The 24,140-nt window shown below is 43.0% G+C and overlaps 1 pseudogene; it reads left to right on the forward strand.

The window, feature by feature from the left end:
- The window catches only part of LOC140464803 (cytochrome P450 2K3-like), a 44,355-nt pseudogene that overhangs the window by 11,100 nt on the left and 9,115 nt on the right, over positions 1–24,140 (forward strand).

A 24,140-nucleotide genomic window follows, 5' to 3' on the forward strand; every position in this document is an offset into this window, starting at 1 on the left:
TGTTACTGTTAGAGTGGTGACTGCGAAGGAGAGCACCAACTAAATGTGAAGCTTCAGATAGATATGTACCTCATGAAACAATATGAGTTTTACAGAGCTGTGCGAAGTGATCCAAGGTGGTGACCTGAAAATGAATCCCTTGAGACTGAGCATGAGGCTATATGATGGAAGAACCTTGTGCCAAAAGGCAAATTGAGGTGAAAGCCGAGTACAATGAAAAGTATGAAGATCCAGAGCTCCAGAAAGTAGATATTCAGCAGAATTAGTTCATCTCAGTTGAACCAAGTCTAAAGTTTAGATTATTAACCCAAAATAAATCAGACGAAGTTGTAAGCATTTTCCACAGCAATAAGCCATTGACCACTGGACAGATCCATGCTGAAACATATCCATGCAAGCTATAAAACCTTCAAAAATTACTTGCTTAAATAGTGAAGAAGGCTTTTGGTATACTTTCCTTTTTTGGTCAAAGTATTGATTACAGGAGTTGGGAGGTCATGTTGCGGCTGTACAAGACTTTGGTTAGGCCACTTGTGGAATATTTCATGCAGTTCTGGTCTTCTTCTTATCGAAAGGATGTTGTGAAACTTGAAAGGGTTCAGAAAAGATTTACAAGCAAGTTGCCAAGGTTGGAGGATTTGAGCTAAAGAGAGAAATTGAACAGGCTGGGGCTGTTTTCCCTGGAGTATCGGAGGTTGAGGGGTGACTTATAGAGGTTTATAAAATCATGAGGATAAATAAAAAAAGTCTTTTCCCTGGGGTGTGAGAGTCCAGAACTAGAGGGAATCGCTTTAGGGTGAGAGGGGAAAGATATAGAAGAGACCTAAGGTGCAACATTTTCACACAGAGGGTAGTATGTGTATGGAATAGGCTGTCAGAGGAAGTGGTGGAGGCTAGTACAATTGCAACATTTAAAAGGCATCTGGATGGGTATATGAATAGGAAGGGTTTGGAGGGATATGGGCCGGGTGCTGGCAGGTGTGACTAGATTGGGTTGGGATATCTGGTCGGCATGGATGGGTTGGACCGAAGGGTCTTTCCATGCTGTCCCTCCATCAACATCAGGAAAATAAACAATTTGCAGAAGCTTGCTGTGAATAAATTGGTTAACACACTTCCTATACTCTAACACCTGAAAAGTAACTCAGTGACTGAAGCATTTAGGATGCCCACAGGTTGCCTATTGAAATATACTTTAGAAATGATACAAATATGAACCTTTCTCATTTCACCGTGTGTAATTTAGTTAATTAGTCCTGCCCTCAATTCTTTGAGGAATGTCGTCAGTTAAAATGAATATTCCAAGAGTCACAGTGTTTGTTTCTTTCTGATGGTGTAATTTAAGGTATTGTTTTCGATCATGGGGAGTCATGGAAGCAAATGCGAAGGTTTACCCTCAGCACATGACGAGATTTTGGAATGGGAAAGAAAACCATTGAAGACAAAATAATTGAGGAGTCAGATTTTCTGGTAAAAAGAATTGATGCTTATCAAGGTGAGTTTGTCTGAGGTAAGTGAACAGAATTACCATTGTTTCTTTTCTCTGTATGCATTAATTGTGAGTGCAGATGTACATGAAAGAATTACAGAAACCTATATCACGGAAATGGAACATTCAGACCACTGTGTTCCTACAAGATCTTTGTAAGATCAATCCAAAACAAATCACAATTATTGCTGTATGCTCCCTCCCCCCCCCCCACCCCAATCGATTGAAATGACCAACTATTCATAGATTTCTAGTTCATCAGTGTCTCAGTTCATGAACTGTTCTGCAGTTCCACAACACTAGTTGGATAGTGAAGGAGTCTTAACGAAATTCTGGATATAGGGAGAGGCTGAATAGACTGGTGCTGTTTTCCCTGGAGTGTCGGAGGCTGAGGGGGTGACCTTATAGAGGTTTATAAAATCATGAATAGGGTAAATAGACAAGGCCTTTTCCCTGCGGTCCAGGACTAGAGGGCATAGATTTAGGGTGAGAAGGAAAAGATTTAAAAAGGACCTAAGGGGCAACTTTTTCACACAAATTGTGGTGTACGTATGGAACGAGTTGTCAAAAGAAGTGGTGGAGGCTGGTACAATTACAACATTTAAAAGATATTTGGATGGGTGTATGCCTACGATGGGTTTAGAGGGAAATGGGCCAAATGGTGGCAAATGGGACGAGATTAATTTAGGATGTCTGGTTGGGATGGTTGAATTGGACCGAAGGGTCTGTTTCTGTGCTGTACATCTCTTTGACTGTTTGACCCTGAGTGTCTGCTACCTTCTGGCCACCTTCCTTTAACAGCCAAGGGAACAAGCTTCAGGGTCTTATTTAAAGAGCTATGCAACTGTGATTTCATGTAAAGAGTCAATATTTGATTGAGTGTGATCTTTAAAATTTCTTTTGCAGGCCAACCGTTTAATCCAACTATGAAAATGAACTCTGCTGTGGCCAAAATAATTTCCTCTATAGTTTTTGGTGACAGATTTGATTATGAGGATGAAACATTTATTGGTTTAATAAAGAGAGTGAATGAAAATATTCAACTTTTTGGTTCAACTATGGTCCACATAAGTCTCAGCCTGTTTTTGAAGAGTAATACATTCAAGAAAAGATCATTTGCAACTTGCAGTAATTGGAAAGGGGCTGCAAGTGGAGTGTCACTAAATCTGTAGTGCAATATAACTGGTCATTAGTTGACAGGTTAAGGGCTTTAATTGGGCTGAGGGCAGGCAGGCTGCCCTAGGCTTGCTCCTTCTGCACATAACATGGTGGGTGAGTTTGGGGATGGGCAGGTGGGTGGCAATGTCAACCACAGAAGTTTACAGCCTCCTGTGTCTGCAAACCTGCTCATGAAACTGTACCCATCAACTCTACTTTGAATAGATTCAATATGGAACCCAGCAGTGAATTCTAATGACTGATGACATTTTGAGAGAAGAAGTCACTCCCCATCTCTGATTGAAGTGTGGGATCTATCATTTTGAAAGTTATAACAGTGGCTGTAAATACTTTGACAAGTGAAAACATCCTCTTAACTACCCTGTCAAGCTGCCTCAGTTTCCACACATTAATGTCACATTAAATTTCCACCTGGTGATCACAGAGATTGCACTTCAGGAATTACACCATCGTATCATACAATGCAGAGGTTGATCATCCAGCCCAGTGTTCCTCCACCAATTCTTTTGAAAGAATTGTCCAATTGGTCAAAATCCCTTCCTCTTTCCCAAAACTCTGCAAATTGATTGTTTCATGTATTTATCCAATTCCCTTTAGAAAGATGTTGAATTTGTTTACACCACTCTTTCAGGCATTGCGTGATGATAACTATAGTAGAAACTTATAATTAGTCACAATGTTTAAAAACATTCTCTATTTGCCAAAGATTCATAATGTTTTAAAGATTTATGAATCACCTTGTTGTAATTGTAAATCATTAGATGTGAGCAGTGTTATGGACCATGTCAGACCCCTCAAAACATTTCAAAAAGGTAGCCCAGACCCTAACTTTGTTTTAAGCAGGTGTAAGGTGGATATTCCAGAACAGATGCCACTGGCCAAACCATTTAGTTTTAAACAGAACAATTTATTTACAAGATTGCTGAATGGAACGCAAACAACAGAAAACAGAATACTGAATAACTTAACATCTCTGAAAACCCAACAGATCATCCCAACTTAATGATGCTATTCCAAATACTTGCAACAATCCCCATAAGCACCCCTTTGCACAAAAAGTAAAATCAAACACAGGGTCTTACAGATTAGAGGTCAGAGAGAGAGAGTACCAGCCTGGACCTGCTTCTTTGGATCCAGCAGCTTTTTCCCCACTTCTGCTAAAACCCAAACCAAACCAAACCAAACCAGAGGAAATCTGAGCTGGGAGAACTGGCCACTCCCCTTTAATTGAACAAGTGTTATTTTTTAAAACTTGAAAGCCTTCTGCCTGAGGCATTATCTGTTAGCTATCTGTTAGCATCACAGAGACTTGGTTACAGGGGGGTCAGGACTGGCAGTTAAACCTCCATGGTTTTTCAACTTATCGAAAAGACAGAGAGGTGGGCAGAGGGGGTGGGGTTGCCTTGTTAGTTAAGAACAAAATTAAATCTATGGTATTGAATGACATAGCGTCGGATGATGTGGAGTCTGTGTGGGTGAAATTGAGGAACCACAAAGGCAAAAAAAACATAATTGGAGTTGTGTACAGACCTCCTAACAGTGGTCAGGACCAGGGACGCAACATGTACTGGGAAATAGAGAAGGCATGTCAGAAAGGCAAGGTTACATTGATCATGGGAGACTTCAATATGCAGGTGGACTGGGTAAATAATGTTGCTAGTGGATCTAAAGAAAGGGAATTCATGGAATGCTTACAGGATGGCTTTTTGGAACAGCTTGTCATGGAGCCCACAAGAGAGCAGGCTATTCTGGACCTAGTGCTTTGCAATGAACCAGACTCTATAAAAGATCTTAAAGTAAGGGAACCCTTAGGAAGTAGCGACCATAATATGGTAGAGTTCAGTCTGGAGTTTGAAAGGGAGAAGGCAAAATCGGATGTAATGGTGTTACAGTTGAATAAAGGTAATTATGAGGGCATGAGAGAGGAACTGACTAAAATAGACTGGAAGCAGAGGCTAACCGGGAAGACAGTAGAGCAAAAATGGCAGGAGTTTGAGGGTATAATTGAGGACACTGTACAGAGGTTCATTCCCAAGAAAAGAAAGATTAACCGGGGAGGGATTAGACAACCTTGGCTGACAAAGGAAGTCAGGAAATGTATTAAAGAAAAAGAGAGATCCTATAAAGTGGCTAAGAACAGTGGGAAATCAGAAGATTGGGAAGGATACAAAAGCAAACAGAGGATAACAAAGAGTGTAATAAGAAATGAGAGGATCAAATATGAAGGTAGGCTAGCCAGTAATATTAGAAATAATAGTAAAAGTTTCTTTCAGTACATAAGAAACAAACGACAGGCAAAAGTAGACATTGGGCCACTTCAAACTGATGCAGGAAGCCTAGTGATGGGAGATAAGGAAATAGCAGGAGAACTTAACAAGTACTTTGCGTCAGTTTTCACAATGGAAGACATGAGTAATATCCCAAAAATTAAAGGGTGTCACGGGGCTGAGTTGAGTATGGTTGCCATTACAAAAGAGATAGTGCTAGAAAAGTTAAAATGTCTTAAAATTGATAAATCTCCTCGCCCCGATGGGATACACCCTAGAGTTCTGAGAGAGGTGGCTGAGGAAATAGCAGAGGCATTGGTTGAGATCTTTGAAGAGTCACTGGAGTCAGGAAAGGTCCCGGATGATTGGAAGATGGCTGTTGTAACCCCCTTGTTCAAGAAAGGATCAAGGCAAAAGATGGAAAATTATAGGACAATCAGCTTAACCTCGGTTGTTGGTAAAATTCTAGAATCCATCATTAAGGATGAGGTTTCTAAATTCTTGGAAGAGCAGAGTCTGATTAGAACAAGTCAACATGGATTTAGTAAAGGGAGGTCATGCCTGACAAACCTGTTGGAATTTTTTGAAGAGGTAACAAGTAGGTTAGACCAGGGAAACCTAGTGGATGTGGTCTATCTAGACTTTCAAAAGGCCTTTGATAAGGTGCCACACGGGAGGCTGCTGAGCAAGGTGAGGGCCCATGGTGTTCGAGGTGAGCTGCTGGGATGGATTGAGGATTGGCTGTCTAACAGAAGGCAGAGAGTTGGGATAAAAGGTTCTTTTTCAGAATGGCAGCCGGTGACGAGCGGTGTCCCGCAGGGTTCGGTGCTGGGGCCACAGCTGTTCGCATTATATATTAATGATTTGGATGAGGGAACCGGGGGCATTCTAGCGAAGTTTGCCGATGATACGAAGTTAGGTGGACAGGTAGGTAGTACTGAGGAAGTGGGGAGGCTACAGAAGGATCTAGACAGGTTGGGAGAGTGGTCCAGGAAATGGCTGATGGAATTTAACGTGAGCAAGTGCGAGGTCTTGCACTTTGGCAAAAAGAATAAAAGCATGGACTACTTTCTAAATGGTGAGAAAATTAATAAAGCCAAAGCACAAAGGGATCTGGGAGTGCTAGTCGAGGATTCTCTAAAGGTAAACATGCAGGTTGAGTCCGTGATTAAGAAAGCGAATGCAATTAGATTACTTACAGTGTGGAAACAGGCCCTTCGGCCCAACAAGTCCACACCGCCCCGCCGAAGCGTAACCCACCCATACCCCTACATCTACATCTACCCCATACCTAACACTACGGGCAATTTAGCATGGCCAATTCACCTGACCTGCATATCTTTGGAGTGTGGGAGGAAACCGGAGCACCCGGAGGAAACCCACGCAGACACGGGGCGAATGTGCAAACTCCACACAGTCAGTCGCCTGAGGCGGGAATTGAACCCGGATCTCTGGCGCTGTGAGGCAGCAGTGCTAACCACTGTGCCACCGTGCCGCCTATTGTTGTCTCTTATCTCAAGAGGGTTGGAATATAAAAGCAGAGATGTACTACTAAGACTTTATAAAGCTCTGGTTAGGCCCCATTTGGAGTACTGTGTCCAGTTTTGGTCCCCACACCTCAGGAAGGACATACTGGCACTGGAACGTGTCCAGCGGAGATTCACACGGATGATCCCTGGAATGACAGGTCTAGCATATGAGGAACGGCTGAGGATACTGGGATTGTATTCGTTGGAGTTTAGAAGATTAAGGGGAGACTTAATAGAGACGTACAAAATAATACATGGCTTGGAAAAGGTGGATGCTAGGAAATTGTTTCCATTAGACGAGGAGACTAGGACCCGTGGACACAGCCTTAGAATTAGAGGGGGTCATTTCAGAACAGAAATGCGGAGACATTTCTTCAGCCAGAGAGTGGTGGGCCTGTGGAATTCATTGCCACGGAGTGCAGTGGAAGCCGGGACGCTAAATGTCTTCAAGGCCGAGATTGATCGATTCTTGTTGTCTAGAGGAATTAAGGGCTACGTGGAGAACGCTGGTAAGTGGAGCTGAAATGCGCATCAGCCATGATTGAATGGCGGAGTGGACTCGATGGGCCGAATGGCCTTACTTCCACTCCTATGTCTTATGGTCTTATGGTCTTATTATCAAACTGGGCCTAAAATGCTTCAACACCAGCCCTTTCGGAGTCTATGTTGTTTACGTCCTCTGGAATAAAAAACCAAGAATAGCATAACCTTGTTAAAAAAGTAGCTTCATCACAGCAGATAATTATTTTGCTTTGATATTTTCATCAGTATCATTGCGTTGTTTTGATTTTGCAGCTGTACAACGTATTTCCAGTCCTGAAATTCTTTCCTGTGTGGCACAATAAGGTTTTTACCAACATAGAGCAGACTATTGTCTTCCTCAAAGGCTACTTCAAGGAAAATCGTCAGAAACTAGATGGCAATGACTTGAGGAGTTTTATTGATGCATTAATGGTCAAACAACGGCAGGTTAAAAACTCCACTTTCGTTTTAAGAATTTTGTCACATTTCCAAAGTTATATTTATATTTATGTATTTCAAAGCAAAAGGGAGAAAGTGAGGACTGCAGGTGCTGGATATCAGAGTTGAGAGTGTGGTGCTGGAAAAACACAGCAGGTCAGGCAGCATCCGAGGAGCAGGAGAATCAAAATTTCGGGCATAAGTCCTTCATCAGGAATGAGGCTTGTGGGCTGGGGGCCGAGAGATAAAAGGATAAAAGGGAGAGTGGTGGGATTGCAGGGAAGGTAGCTGAGAAAGCGATAGGTGGGTGAAGGTGAGGGAGAAGGTGATAGGTCAGAGGGGGGAGTGATGGACAGGTCCGGAGGGCGGTGCCGAGTACAAATTTGACTGCCTCTGTCAACCCACTGTCTCAGCCTGTGCCTGTCCCCCCGAACCCATCGCTTTTACCTCGACATCGTCCTGTCCCACTTAGTCCAGGAACTCCCCACTTATGTTCGTGACATCACCCATGCCCTTCACCTCCTTCAAGATTTTCATTTCCCCAGTCCCCAACACCTCATCTTCACTGTGGACATTCAGTCCGTGTGCACATAGGTCCACCACGATGAAGGTCTCCAAGCCCTACATTTCATCCTCTCATGCCTCCCCAACCAGTACCCTTCCACTCACACACTCATCCGCCTGGCTGAACCGGTCCTCACCTTCAACACCTCCTCCTTCCAATCTTCCCACTTCCTCCAAGCCAAAGGGGTAGCCATGGGCACCCACCTGGGACCCAGCTATGCCTGCCTCTTCGTCGGATATGTGGATCAGTCTATCTTCCGCAGTTACACCAGTACCATCCCCCACCTGTTCCTCCACTACATCGATGACTGTACCGGCGGCGCCTCATGCTCCCACCAGGTGGTTGAACAGTTCATCAACTTCACCAACATCTTCCATCCCAACCTCAAATTCACCTGGACCATCTTGGAAACTTCCCTCTATTTCCTGGACCTCTCCAACACTGTCCCCGGCGACCGACTAACCACGACATCTACTCCAAGCCCACCGACTCCCACAGCTACCTAGACTACACCTCCTCCCATCCTGGCTCCTAAAAACACCATCCCTTATTCCCAATTCCTCCGCCTCTGCCATATCCGTACCCAGGATGACCAATTCCACCTCAGAAAGTCCCAGATGGCCTCCTCCTTCCACGATTGCAATATGTGGTTGACAATGCCCTCCAGCGCATCTCCTCCACTTCACACACCACAGCCATTGAACCCCACCCCTCCCAACACAACAAGGACGGAACCCCCCCCCCCCCCCCCCCTCCCCGGTCCTCGCCTCCCATTTATCTCTCGGCTCCAACCCACAAGCCACATTCCTGATGAAGAGCTTATGCCTGAAATGTCGATTCTCCTTCTCTTCAGATGCTGCCTGACCTGCTGTGCTTTTCCAGCAGCGCACTCTCGATTTCAGAGAAAAAAGTCAAATTTGTTCAGTTCGATATTTGCATGATAGTCTGAATGGACTCCTTTTATGCAAATGCATATGATTTGAGGTAAAGGGTGTGAAAACAATCTTTGTTTTAATAAAGGAAGAACTGGCATTTGCACTGTGTCTTTCATAACTCCAGCATGCCCTAGTATCTTCCAGCCCATGAATCAGTTTTGAAGTGCAGTCACTTTTCTGATGTGGATTTGTCCAACATCAATAGGATCTGGCTAGAACCACGTTATAATGTTGACTGCACTACAAAAATACACTTTACTGACTTTGAAGTGCATTGGGACATCTTAAGTGTGCTGAAAGGTGCAATGGAATAGATTTTGTTTAATGTGCATCAATTGAGAGGCAATCAACAGCTTTGGAATAATATCTTATCACAAAAACTGTACCTCTGACAGTGCAGCATACAGGAGTAAATATACAGATGTCTCATGTTTCTGATCCCTACTCTGTGTTGCATTACCTAGGTTTCAGTTACACAGTTCAGGTCCCATTCCAATTCTGTGTTGTTACATTGTTAATTTTCTTTTTAGGAATCAGCCAACCCTCATTCATACTTCCATGAAGACAACTTAATGTACACGACGATTAACCTGTTTGCTGCAGGGATGGAGACCACCTCAACCACACTTCGTTGGGGAATGCTTCTGATGATGAAATATCCAGAGATCCAGAGTAAGAAGCACTCTGACTAGTTCCACTCGGGAGCTGACCTTGTTGGATGATTTTCAATTTGCGTACTCTCCTTTTTCCTTGATTGAGATTTTGAACTTGTTTGAAGATATCATGACAGCACTTCCAATGACTTTAAAAATCTGTTCGGTTCACAGAAAAGGTTTATGAGGAAATTATCGGAGTTATTGGATCAGAACGACCTCCCAGAGTTGAGGATCAGAAAGATCTGCCATATACTGTTGCAGTAATCCATGAAATCCAGAGGTTTGGTGATGTTGTACCAACGAGCATCACACATGAAACAACTGCGGATGTAAACTTCAGAGGATACTTCATTCCAAAGGTACTGTTGGGAAAGGATGGCTACAATTGGAGTCTGATAGTCTGACATTTAATGAAGGATGTTTAAGAGGGAGAAAGAGCTTTCATGATTTCACTCAATACATTCTACAATTTAGGAGCCTAAGTAACTAGCTGTCATTAACTTTTGTATTCAGACGTTTAGAGAGAATATGAGGAATTTGTTTTTAACTCAGTGGGTGCTTTGTGGAAATCTGGAACTCATTGCCAGTAAAGGTGGTGGAGAAAAAAACTCTCATGAGATCTACACTTGCGATACCAAGGCATACAAGGCTATGGGCAAATGCAGGAAAATGGGATTAGAATATTTATGTATTTGGTCTTGACCAGCACAGACTCACTGGGCTGAAGGATCTCTTTGTGTGTTGCATTCCTGTGTGACTCTAGTCTTTGACTAATATGGCCACGATGAAACACTTCAGAACTTTTCATTGTTCAAGTTACAAATTGCTGTTAAGTTATTAACAGAGAGAGCAGAGTGGGAATAGAGTCATAGAGTCATAGAGAAATACAGCACCGAAACTGACCCTTCGGTCCAACTTGTCCATATTGACCAGGTATCCGAAATAAAACTAGTGCCATTTGCCAGCATTTGGCTCATATTCCTCTCAACCCTTCCTATTCATTTACCCATCTGGAAGCTTTTTAAATGTTGCAATTGTACCAGCATCCACCACTCTGCCTGGCAGCTTATTCCATGCACACGCCATCCTCTTTGTGAAAAGTTGCCCCTTAGATCCATTTTAAATCTTTCCCCTCACACCTTAAACCTCTGTCCTGTAGTTTTCAACTCCCCACCCTAGAGAAAAGACCTTGTCTATTTACCCTACCCATGCCCCCCCCTCATGATTGTATAAACCTCTAGAAAGTGACCCCTCACCTTCTGATGCTCTAGGGAAAACAGCCCCAGTCTATTCAGCCTCTACCTAAAGCTCAAACCCTCCAACCCTGGCAACATCCTTGTAAAGCTTTTCTGAACCCTTTCAAATTTCACAACATCCTTCCAATAGCAGGGACACCAGAATTGCACATAGTATTCCAACTATGGCCAAACCAATGTCCCGTACAACTGCAACAAGACCTCCCAACTCCTATACTAAATGCACTGACCAATAAAGGAAAGCATACCAACACTTTCTTCACTATTCTATTGACCTGTGACTCCCCTTTCAAGGAGCTATGAAATTGCACTCTGAGGTGTCTTTGTTCAGCAACAATCCCCCAGACTTTATCATTAAGTGTATAAGTCCTGCCCTGATTTGCCTTTCCAAAATGCAACACTTCAAATTTATCTAAATCAAACTCCATCTGAAATGGGAAAGTCTTTTTTTTTATCAAATAGCAGAGCAGGCTTGAGGGATTAATTGGTCCTCCACTCTTATTTGTGTGTTTGTGTGGCATGACAAGTGTAGCCACAGGTCTCTCTCTCGATGCATTCATTCTGTTAGTTTTAGGTGTAAAGCAATAGAGAGAATAGACAAGGGAGAATAAATCAAAGTGATTTTCTTGAACAAAAATGACAACTTGTATTTGCTTACCAACTTTAATACAGTATACTATCTAAAGAATGTTCCCAGGCTTGATATCAGAGAAATAATGGCACTAACCACATAGAGAAGTGATATGAAAAGTGACAAAGACATGGTCAAAGAGATAGGCTTTAAAGGAAGACTTGTATTTATCACACTTGCTGCAACCAGCAAACCTGTCAAAGCAGTTCACAAACAATGACGTACTTTTGAATTGGGTGCAATCTCTGTTGTAATGTAGCAAATGCAGTAGCCAGTAGATACTTAGCAACATCCCAAAAAAAAAGCAATATGATAATGAGAAGATAAACTCTTCTTTATGATATTGATTTAAGGATTACTATTGACCAGAACACTGGGTGTAATTGCTATCCTCCTTGTCAAAACAGTACCTTCCCAAAGACGGTAGCTCTGGCATTGTAGTGTGCCTGCAGTGGAGGGCCAGAGGTTGTGATTTTTCTGTTTGAGCCTGAGGGTGGAACTTCAATCCAGAACTGAATGATTCAGAGGTCAATGTATTATAACCAAGCATCATGTAGGAGGGAAGAGAGATAGATAGGTTGAGAAGATTAGAAAGGGAATCCCAGAGCTTAGAGTCTAGGCAGCTGAAAGCAAAGTGGAGTGATTAAAGAAGCTCAAGATATAAGAGTCTGAATTCAAATAAATGCTGTGTTTAATGTCCCAGAAAGATTATTAATTAACAATTGTGCAAATAATTTCAATAATGTCTTTTGATTTGATTTTACTTATTATTGTCACATATACCGAGTTAAAGTAGACAGTATTGTTTTGCATGCTAACCAGACAAATCCTACCTGAACAGAATGCAGAAAATACTATTATAGCTTCATCATTTCCCCTGTCCCACACCTTATCCCAGATCCAGCCTTCCAATTCAGCACTGCCCTCTTGAACTGCCCATTTTCCTTTCCACCTATCCTCTCCACCCTCCTCTCTGACCTATCACCTTCACCCCCACCTTCATCGACCTCTCACATTCTCATCTCCCTTCCCCTCAGCCCCATCTCCTCCCATTTATCTGCCAGCCCCCTTGGGCCACAAGCCTCATTCTGATTCGACTGCTCCTGGGATGCTGCCTGACCAGCTGTGCTTTTCTAGCACCACACTTTTCAACTGCAGTGACAGAGATGTGGGATGTAGCAGATGTGTTGTCAAGAGCAAAGGTGGGAGAAAATGGATGTCATGATCAAAATGGATTGGTGTAGAACTTCAATGTGATAATAACCCTTGTGTTTAATCCGGATATATTATTACCATCAATGTTATGATTTTTGGGGGTGAGAAGTGTGATGAAAATTTTTGGGAAATGGAGTTTAAAGTAGAAATCAATGAGATTTTGGTTTAGTTCTGTGAAGGTGGTTTCTTATATTTTATAAGGTCATTAAAAACATTTCTAACATTCAGTTTAAAGCAGCAGTCTTAGAAAAAAAAGCATGTCTTAGAGTCATAGAGATGTACAGCATGGAAACAGACCCTTTGGTCCAACCCATCCATGCCGACCAGATATCCCAACCCAATCTAGTCCCACCTGCCAGCACCTGGCCCATATCCCTCCAAACCCTTCCTATTCATATACCCATTCAAATGCCTCTTAAATGTTGCAATTGTACCAGCCTCCACCACATCCTCTGGCAGCTCATTCCATACACGTACACCCTCTGCGTGAAAAAGTTGCCTCTTAGGTCTCTTTTATATCTTTCCCCTCTCACCCTAAACCTATGCCCTCTAGTTCTGGACTCCCTGACCCCAGGGAAAGACTTTGCCTATTTATCCTATCCATGCCCCTCATAATTTTGTAAACCTCTATAAGGTCACCCCTCAGCCTCTGACACTCCAGGGAAAACAGCCCCAGCCTGTTCAGCCTCTCCCTGTAGCTCAGATCCTCCAATCCTGGCAACATCCTTGTAAATCTTTTCTGAACCCTTTCAAGTTTCACAACATCTTTCCAATAGGAAGGAGACCAGAATTGCACGCAATATTCCAACAGTGGCCTAACCAATGTCCTGTACAGCCGCAACATGACCTCCCAACTCCCGTACTCAATACTCTGACCAATAAAGGAAAGCATACCAAACGCCTTCTTCACTATTCTATCTACCTGCCACTCCACTTTCAAGGAACTATGAGCATGCACTCCAAGGTCTCTTTGTTCAGCAATACTCCCCAGGACCTTACCATTCAGTGTATAAGTCCTGCTAAGATTTGCTTTCCCAAAATGCAGCACTTCACATTTATCTGAATTAAACTCCATCTGCCACTTCGCAGCCCATTGGCCCATCTGGTTCAGATCCTGTTGTAATCTGAGGTAACCCTCTTCGCTGTCCACTACACCTCCAATTTTGGTGTCATCTGCAAACTTACTAACTGTACCTCTTACGCTCGCATCCAAATCATTTATGTAAATGACAAAAAGTAGAGGGCCCAGCACAGATCCTGTGGCACTCCACTGGTCACAGGCCTCCAGTCTGAAAAACAACCCTCCACCACCACCCTCTGTCTTCTACCTTTGAGCCAGTGTGATTTAAGCTAAAGAAACTATGTTCTGAGACAGTTGCTAAAGTTTTTATTAAGTTGCGTTTGGAACAGTTGTGAAAAAACCCTGAGCTTTTCTGAGAAATTGCTGAAGAAAGATCAGTGAGTGAAATTGTCTTTGTGTCACTTGGAGAAATGGAAAGAATCACTTCTGGTCAATGAATATAAAGTGACCAAAAGCAAATGCTTTTGACCTTGTTAGATGAGTCAGAAACTTTAATATGAAGGAAGGAGTGTTACTTTCCTGGGATTGATTGTTTATAAAATATATTGCTTGTAAAAAGGGTGGAATTGTTTTGCTGTTTATGAATATGACCTGAAGGATCTTATCACTTACGTTTATTACACAAATTAAAATAATAAAACAATCTTCTTTTGTTAAACATACATCAGCATCCTTGTGAGAATATCTTCACAGTAACCGAACTGCAAAAATAAAACTTACGACCTATCAAGGCAGGTTTTACTCTCGGATCTGACGTTTTCAATATTAACATCAAGTGGGACCATAACAATATGGATTGTTGATCTCTTAATTCCATAGGCTAATTTAACAGGACCTTCCTGTCAATCTCCTATTTCCTGAAATCTCCATGTATTGAAATTATTTTAAAAAGGCACCAAAAGCTCTGATTTTTAAAATGGTACTGGAATTGCCAGATGAACATGACTTTAGCACATTTCATTAAACTGATGTGGATTGAACAAAAGACAGTTTGAAATTAATACTTGTCCTGAAAGGACAATGGAACAGCTCAGCCAAGCACCAGGAGGCATGAGAAGATTTCGATCTCCTATTGTATTTGCACCATTATGAGAATCTTCTGATGTTGGAGCTGAAAAACTGCCAACAGTTATCAAAATTGCAAAGCATACCTTCAGCAAATGGTTTACACAAACCAACTCCCTATTTCAACTAGATTGCTTTTTGACTGAAGAAATGTATGTTAGACAGGAATGAATTGTTGGAAACAGCTTAAAAGTAAACTGCTGCTGATGGTTAGCGAAGTCAACCATGATCTCAAACCTGGGGTCAGCTGCTAGGTTTCTAACTGATGCAGGAGCAAAAATTACCAACGATGATTTTAGAGAAAAATCTGAAAACATGAACATTGTGGCCAGTCATACTGCAGCTCAATGTCTCTTAAACAATGGACTCTATGAAAGGAATCTCGTGTTGATGGATTCGACTAACATCTGCTGCAGACTGGAAAGGCACAAGACACCGTTCTGTTCGAGCTGCTGAGACATGTACATCCTACCTGGATGTTTATCTGGATGGTGGAAGGAGCATCAGTGCTGATTCTGCAGAATTCTGCATTACTATTGAGGATAAATGTGCAGAATTTGCAATGCATCACAGATGTAGAAAATGGGAATTCTGATCGGGCACAGCCCTGTATTCATTTGTTATGAACACAGTTAATCATTGGACTGATGTCTGAAAGTCCTTGCGGGGTTGTTCATTGTTCATTCACTCCTTGACATAGCAGCGAGGTGGGCATGTCAAGCATGTGCCTTCCCTCTGGGATCCTAATTTCTGATGTGATGGGTACCTTCCAATTATAACCCACTGGATTAACTCCCAATCTCGCCACCTTCACTGTCACATCCCTATCAGCTCATATGGGGATGTGTTCACCCAGGATCTTGAGCTTGACATTAAAACAAACTCATCATTTGTTATACATAACTTAATCATTCACCAAAGATTATTGCATTTTTTTGAAAATTGCATAAACCCTTAGATAGCATCTGCAAAGTGCCCTATTAAAAAGCAAGACATCAAAATATTTTGATGAGAATAAGACCATAAGACATGGGAGCAGATTTAGGCCAATTCATCCACATAATCTGCTCTGCCATTCAATCATGGCTGATATGTTTCTCAACCCAATTCTCCTGCCTTCTCCCTGTAATCTTTGATCCCAAAACAGGTGCATAGTCCTTTATCCGAAATGCTCTGGACCAGCTGGTTTGTGGAATTCAGAATTGTTTGAATTTCAGAATAAGTGACAGTTTGATGGTGAAATTCTTTAAAAATGTACCAAGCAGCAGACACACTGTGAGTAAGACAGGCCCTGAAACAGAATTGAGGCCTGCCAGTGCGAGGCCATGCCCACACACATCGCATCTGAGTGACATGCATCGAGTGGGTGTGGAGTTGGGTTAACTGTTTGCACGCCAAACAATCTTGTTAATGAAAAAAATACTTCATGAAAAGACCTTCGGATTTTGGAGTTTTCAGATTTTGGATAATGGGTTGTCTACCTGTACTAATCTACATCTGTCTTAAATGCATTCAATGACATGGCCTCCACAGCCTTCTGTCACAACGAATTCCACAGATTCACCACCCTTTGACTGAAGAAATTCTTTATCAACTCAGTTCGAAATGTCATCCTTTCACTCTGAATCAGTGTCCATAGGTTTTAGTCATCCTTACTTGTGGAAACAGCTGTTTCATGTGCATTCAATCCAGCCCTCTCAGTATTCCGTAAGTTTCAGTTAGATACATCCTTAACCTTCTAAACTACATTGAATATAGACACAGAGCCCTTATATGACAAGCCCTTCATCTCTGGGATCATTGTTTACTGTTTGCCCTCCAGGCATAACCTCCTCTTGACGAAGCCATGCTGACTCAGCTCTATTTTACCACACATTTTAAATACTCTGCAATCTCATGCTTTAATTATGGACTCTAAGATCTTACCTACAACTGAGATCAGGCTAACATACCTATAGTTTCCTGTCTTCTGCCTCCCTCCCTTCTTAAATAGGGATGTTATGGTTCCATTTTCCAATCCTCTGGGACTCTCCCTGACCTCAGTAATCCTTGAAAGATCACCAACAATGCTTCTACAATCTCCTCAGATATATCCTTCAGAACTCTGAGGTATTTCCATTTTCTCTGAGTGAATTATGCACCTTCCGACCTTTCAGCTTCCCAGCATGCTCTCCTTATTCATGGCCCATACACTCAACTCTGCACCTGATTCCCTTGAAGTTCTGATATGCTGCTGGTGTCTTCCACTTTGAAAACTGATATTCAGACCTATTCAGTTTGTCCGCCATTTCTTTACCCAATATGACTACTCCAGTATCGTCTTACAGTGGGTCCAATGTCCATTCTTACATCTCTCTTAGCTTTTATATATCTAAAAGTATTTTTGCAATCTTCTTTTATATTACTAGTCAGCTTACACTCATATTTCATCTTGGAGTCATTGTCATAGAACCATATGCCATGGAAACAGATCCTTCAGTCCAACTTGTTAATGCCGTCCAGATATCCTAAGTTAATCTAGTCCAATTTTCTTCCTAGTATTGCTTTTTTAGTTATCCTCTGCTGGCTTTTAAATGTTTGTGAGTCCTCTAGCTTCCCAATAATCTTCACCAGATTGTATGCCTTTCCTTTCACCTTTATGCTGTCCCTGATTTCCCTTGTCAGACATAGCTTCCTCGACCTCCCCTTAGTTTGTTTCTTCTTCCTTGGATTAATTTCTTCTGAGCTTCCCAAATTTACCCTCCTCCCATTGGTGCTCCATCACTTTCCCTCCATGCTCCCCTTCCAATCAACTCTGGCCAGCTCCTCCGTCAATCTTCCTTGCAGACTTTACTTAATTGTGATACCAATACATCTGATTCCAGCTTCTCTCTTTCAAACTATGGGATGAATTCTATCATATTATGGTCATTGACCCCCCAAGGGAGTTCCTTCACCTTTCGCTCCCTAATTAAGTCTGTCTCATTACATACCACCTAATCCAGAATTGCCTGTTCCCTGATCAGCTTTACCACAAGCTGCTCCGAAAACCATCTCATACACATTCTGCAAATTCTCTTTTGGAGACCTGCTTACAATTGATTTTTCTAGGCCATCTGCATATTGAAGTCCCCCATAATTATTGCAGTCGTTCCCTTCTTACATACTTTTTCGCAGCAGAGAGCGGTGGGGGCTGGGCGGAAGTTCAGGCGGAGCGCAAAGCCGGTCGGGAAGGTAAGTGATTGCTATTAGAGTGGGGTGTGTTCTAAACCCCAGGTCCTACAAAGTAGGGTCTCCCTCCCTCCCTCCTCCCCTAACCTAAATTAAGAGTCCACAGACTTGCTACAAAAAGAGGGTCTAAGGAAGTTTGGATTGAAGAGTGAGGCTTCAGCTCAAGAGTCTTTGACAAGGAGGTTGAGTGAAGTGATTACGCCACAGTTGAAGAGGGTGAAGACATGACTGCCCAGCTGGTTCAGTGCGCTACGTGCTTGATGTGGGAGGTCAACGACTCTGGTGCGTCTGGCTCGTATATGTGTGGAAAGTGTGTGCACATTCAGCTATTGACTGAGCATCTTGCAGCACTGACGAAAGAACTCGAGGACCTTAGGCTCATCTGAGAGAATGAGATCTTTCTGGACAAGACCTTCAGCGAGGTTATTACACCAATCATGCCAGAAGAGAGCAGACGATGAGGAAGGCAGAGAGGAGACAGGTGCAAGGGACCCCGGGAGAAGTCCCTGTCAGGAACAAGTTGAAGTTTTTGGAAACACTGGAGACTGATGACACTGCCAGTTCGCAAGGTGGCCAGGTCTGTCAATCAAAAGTTGGCACAGAGGCAGAGCAGAAGAGTCGGACATCGCACAGAGCCGTGGTAATAGGGGACTCCATAGTGAGAGGAACTGACCGGGGTTTTTGTGGCAGTAGACGGGATTTAAGGATGGTGTGATGTCTTCCTGGTGTCAGGGTGAAAGAAATCATGGACAGAGTGCAGGAAATCCTCAAGGATGAGGGTGAAGAGCCAGAGGTGGTGGTACATGTCGGCACAAATGATGTCGGGAAGAAGAGGAGGAACATACTACAGTGGGACTTCGGAGAACTAGGAAGAAGGCTGAAAAGCAGGACGTCCACGGTGGTTATCTCCGGTTTGCTTCCAGTTCCTCGGGCTGGTGTGGCCAGAAACAGGGAGATAATGGACTTGAACGTGTGGTTGGGGAACTGGTGCAGGAAGCAAGGATTTAAATTCTTGGATCACTGGGGTATATTTTGTGGTAAGCATAAATTCTACAAGAGAGACGGTTTGCACCTTAATAGGTTAGGGACCAGCATTCTGGCAGGCAGGTTTGCCACTGCAACACAGCTACATTTAAACTAAGTTGGGGGGGGGGGGACAAACTGAATGTTTAAGAAGGAAATTGGAGGGAAAGTTAGAACAAGGGAAGTCAAGAAAGACAACTGTATCAATGAGGCAGAAAACTCGGAAAGGGATGATGCTGTAAGGTTGAGTGAAATAGGGGTTGATGGGAAGGGTGAGAGCAGTAACAAATTAAAAATACTATACATGAATGCACGAAGCATTAGACATAAGATGGATGAGCTTGAGGCTCTTTTGGAAATTGGCAGATACGATATTGTGGGGATAACTGAGACGTGGCTTCAAGTGGACAGGGCCTGGAAAATGAATATTCAAGGCTACACGTGCTATCGTAAGGACAGACTGACGGGCAGAGGGGGTGGGGTGGCCTTGTTGGTAAGGGAGGATATTCAGTCTCTTGTGCTGGGGGACCTAGCGTCAGGGGATGTAGAGTCAGTGTGGATCAGGCTGCGAAATACTAAGGGTAAAAAGACCCTCTTGGGAGTCATCTACAGGCCCCTAAACAGTAGTCTGGATGTCGGATGTAAGTTGAATCAGGAGCTGAAATTGGCCTGTCGCAAAGATGTTACGACAGTTGTTATGGGGGATTTTAACATGCAGGTAGACTGAGAGAATCAGGATGGTATTGGAACTCAAGAAAGAGACTTTGTGGAGTGCCTCCGAGATGGATTCTTAGAACAGCTGGTGCTGGAGCTGACCAGGGAGAAGGCAATTCTGGATCTGGTATTGTGTAACGAACCAGAATTGGTCAGAGACCTCGAAGTGAAGGAGCCATTGGGAAGTAGTGACCATAATACATTAAGCTTCAATCTGCAATTTGAGAGGGAGAGGGTACAGTCGGAAGTGACAGTACTTCTGTTGAATAAAGGGAACTATGGAATTATGAGGGAGGAGCTGGCCAAAGTTAAATGGTGCAATACCTTAGCAGGGAGGACTGTGGAGGAACAATGGCGGATATTTCGGAGTATAATGCAGAAGTTGCAGGATCAGTTCATTCCTAAAAGGAAGAAAGATCCCAGGAGGAGGCATGGGCAGCCGTGGCTGACAAGGGAAGTTAAGAAACATATAAAGTTAAAAGAGAAAAAGTATAACATAGCAAAGGTAAGTGGGAAAATGGAGAACTGGGAAGCTTTTAAAGAGCAACAGAGGCTTACTAAGAAGGAAATACGCAGAGGAAAAATGAGGTACGAAGGTAAACTGGCCAATAATATAAAGGAGAATAGTAAAAGCTTTTTTAGGTATGTGCAAGGCAAATAAATGGTTAGGACTAAAATTGGGCCCTTGAAGACAGAAACAGGGGAATATATTATGGGGAACAAAGAAATGTCAGAAGAATTAAATGGGGACTTCAGATCTGTGTTCACTGGGGAAGACACAAGCAATCTCCCTGAGGTAACAGTGGCTGAAGGACCTGAACTTAAGGGAATTTATATTTGCCAGGATTTGGTGTTGGAGAGACTGTTAGGTCTGAAGGTTGATAAGTCCCCGGGGCCTGATGGTCTACATCCCAGGGTACTGAAGGAGGTGGCTCGGAAAATCGTGGATGCGTTGGTGATTATTTTGCAGAGTTTGATAGATTCAGGATCGGTTCCTGAGGATTGGAGGGTGGCTAATATTATACCACTTTTCAAGAAAGGTGGGAGAGAGAAAGCAGGAAATTATAGACCAGTTAGTCTGACCTCAGTGGTGGGAAAGATGCTGGAGTCTATTATAAAGGACGAAATTACAGCATATCTGGATAGTAGTAACAGGATAGGTCAGAGTCAGCATGGATTTATGAAGGGGAAATCATGCTTAACTAATCTTCTTGAATTTTTTGAGGATGTAACTCTGAAGATGGACAAGGGAGATCCAGTAGATGTAGTGTACCTGGACTTTCAGAAAGCTTTTGATAAAGTCCCACATAGGAGGTTAGTGAGTAAAATTAGGGCGCATGGTATTGGGGGCAAAGTACTAACTTGGATTGAAAGTTGGTTGGCTGATAGGAAACAAAGAGTAGTGATAAATGGAATGGCAGGCAGTGATCAGTGGGGTACCGCAGGGATCCATGCTGGGACCGCAGCTTTTTACAATATATGTTAATGATATAGAAGATGGTATCAGCAATAACATTAGCAAATTTGCTGATGATACAAAGCTGGGTGGCAGGGTGAAATGTGATGAGGATGTTAGGAGATTACAGGGTGACCTGGACAAGTTAGGTGAGTGGTCAGATGCATGGCAGATGCAGTTTAATGTGGATAAATGTATGGTTATCCACTTTGGTGGCAAGAACAGGAAGGCAGATTACTACTTTAATGGAATCAATTTAGGTAAAGGAGCAGTACAGAGAGATCTGGGTGTTCTTGTACACCAGTCAATGAAGGCAAGCATGCAGCTACAGCAGGTAGTGAAGAAGGCTAATAGCATGTAGCCTTCATAACAAGAAGAATTGAGTATAGAAGCAAAAAGGTGCTTCTGCAGCTGTACAGGGCCCTGGTGAGACCACACCTGGAGTACTGTGTGCAGTTCTGGTCTCCGAATTTGAGGAAAGACATTCTGGCTATTGAGGGAGTGCAGCGTAGGTTCACGAGGTCAATTCCTGAAATAGCGGGATTACCTTACACTGAAAGACTGGAGCAACTGGGCTTGTATACCCTTGAGTTTAGAAGACTGAGAGGAGATCTGATTGAGACATATAAGATTATGAAAGGATTGGACACTCTGGCAGCAGGAAACATGTTTCCGCTGATGGGTGAGTGCCGAACCAGAGGACACAGCTTAAAAATACAGGGTAGACCATTTAGGACAGAGATGAGGAGAAACTTCTTCACCCAGAGAGTGGTGGCTGTGTGGAATGCTCTGCCCCAGAGGGCAGTGGAGGCCCAGTCTCTGGATTAATTTAAGAAAGAGTTGGATAGAACTCTCAAAGATAGTGGAATCAAGGGTTATGGAGATCAGGCAGGAAGAGGATACTGATTAGGAATGATAAGCCATGATCATATTGAATGGTGGTGCAGGCTAGAAGGGCTGAATGGCCTACTCCTGCACCTATTGTCTATTATCTATTATACCCCACATCCTGACTCTTGCTAGGAGGCCTATACTTACCTCCCATTAGAGTCTTCTTCCTTTGTGGTTTCTCAATTCTACCACACATTCTATGCCTTCCAAGACTTAATCAGTTCTTGCTATTAACTTAATATCAATCCTTACTAAGAAGGCAACCTCACCTCTGACATTTCGATAGGATTGGTATCCTTGCATGTTTAGCTCCCAGCCTGATGCATTTGTAGGCATGTCTGTGACACCTACAAAATTGTACCTGCCAATTTCAATCTGCACTATGAGCTCATTCCCCTTGTTTCGTATACTGTGTGCATTTAAGTATGACATCCTCAGTTCTGCTTTGATTGCCACCCCCCCCTCCCCAACCCTTGTCCTAATTGTTTCCTTGTCTGGTGTGGCTGAATTGACATTCCCATCCCTTTCTATACACTCTCCTCTATTTTTGGTTGTGAAAACTTTAATGGTGGAGGACAATTAAAGAACTCGTTGGAGGAGGAGGAGGCTCCACAAATATTCCCATCCTCACTAATGGAAAAGTCCAGCGTTTCAGTGCAAACGATAAGGCTGGAGCATTTGCAGCAATCTTAAGCCAGAAGTGTCGAGTGGATGATCCATCTCGGCCTCCTCCAGTGGTCCCCAGCATCACAGATACCAGCCCTTCAGCCAAAATGATTGACTCCACGTGATATCAAGAAATGAAGGCACGGGATACTGCAAAGATTACAGGCTCTGACATCATTCTAGCAATAGTACTGATAAGTTGTGCTCCAAAATTTGCCACTCCCCTAGCCGAGCTCTTCCAGTACTGTTAGAACATAGAACATTACTGTGCAGTACAGGCTGTTTGGTCCTCCATGTTGTGCCAATTTGTGGAACCAATCTAAAGCCTATCTATCCTACATTATTCCATTTTCATCCATATGTTTATCCAATGCCCTTAAAGTTGGTGAGTCTACTGCTGTTGCAGGCAGTGTGTTCCATACCCCAACTACTCTCTGAGTAAAGAAGCTACCTCTGACATCAGTGCTATTTCTCCTCGTGCTAGCCATCATCCTCTGAGGAAAAAGGCTCTCACTTTCTACCCTATCTAATCCTCTGATTATCTTATATCCAACCCTTTGATTATCTTATATCTTAAGTTAAAATATTGGCATCCACTCAACACTGAAAAATTGCCCAGGTATGTCCTGTACATAAAAAGCAGGACAAATCCAATCTGGCCAATTACCGCCCCGTCAGTGTACTCTCAATCATTAGTAAAGTGATGGAAGGTGTAATCAACAGTGCTATCAGGCAGCACCTACTCAGCAATGCCCAGTTTGGGTTCCACCTGGCCCACTCGTCTCCTGACCTCTTACAGCCTTGGTTCAAATATGAATGAAACAACTGAATTTCAGAGGAGAGTTGAGAGCAAGAGCCCTTAACATCAAGGCCGCATTCGACCGAGTGCGGCATCAAGGTGTGGGATATGGTGGATTAATGTTACTTCTGCAATTATGCAATTCCATCTTACAAAGGAGGTGAACTCACACCAGTGTGTAATTGTTTTAGCCAAGAGCTGAGTCAACAAGAATGGAAACAATGTGGAGGAAATATATAATTGTTTTTGTATTAGCTAAAACTCTATGTCAGAAGGTAGACATTATGGGCAAGTAGATAAGATGTTGTGAGGGGATGAAGTTAAGCTAGATACGCCTGTACAAACAGTAGATATAAACATGTGCTTCCCACTTTTACAAAAACACAGGAACAAACCCCAATTAAAAGGGTCATAGGGATCAGAACGGCCTCGGGAAAGACACAGATGAAGGGGGTAGATAATGATGAAGAAGGGATATGCCTAACAATGACCTATAACAGGGTAAGGTCAAACAGCCTTGTGAGACCAGAAATAAGCATTTTATCACAGACAA

The sequence above is a fragment of the Chiloscyllium punctatum genome, chromosome 40 (assembly GCF_047496795.1).
Source record: "Chiloscyllium punctatum isolate Juve2018m chromosome 40, sChiPun1.3, whole genome shotgun sequence".
Classification (NCBI taxonomy): Eukaryota; Metazoa; Chordata; class Chondrichthyes; order Orectolobiformes; family Hemiscylliidae; genus Chiloscyllium; species Chiloscyllium punctatum.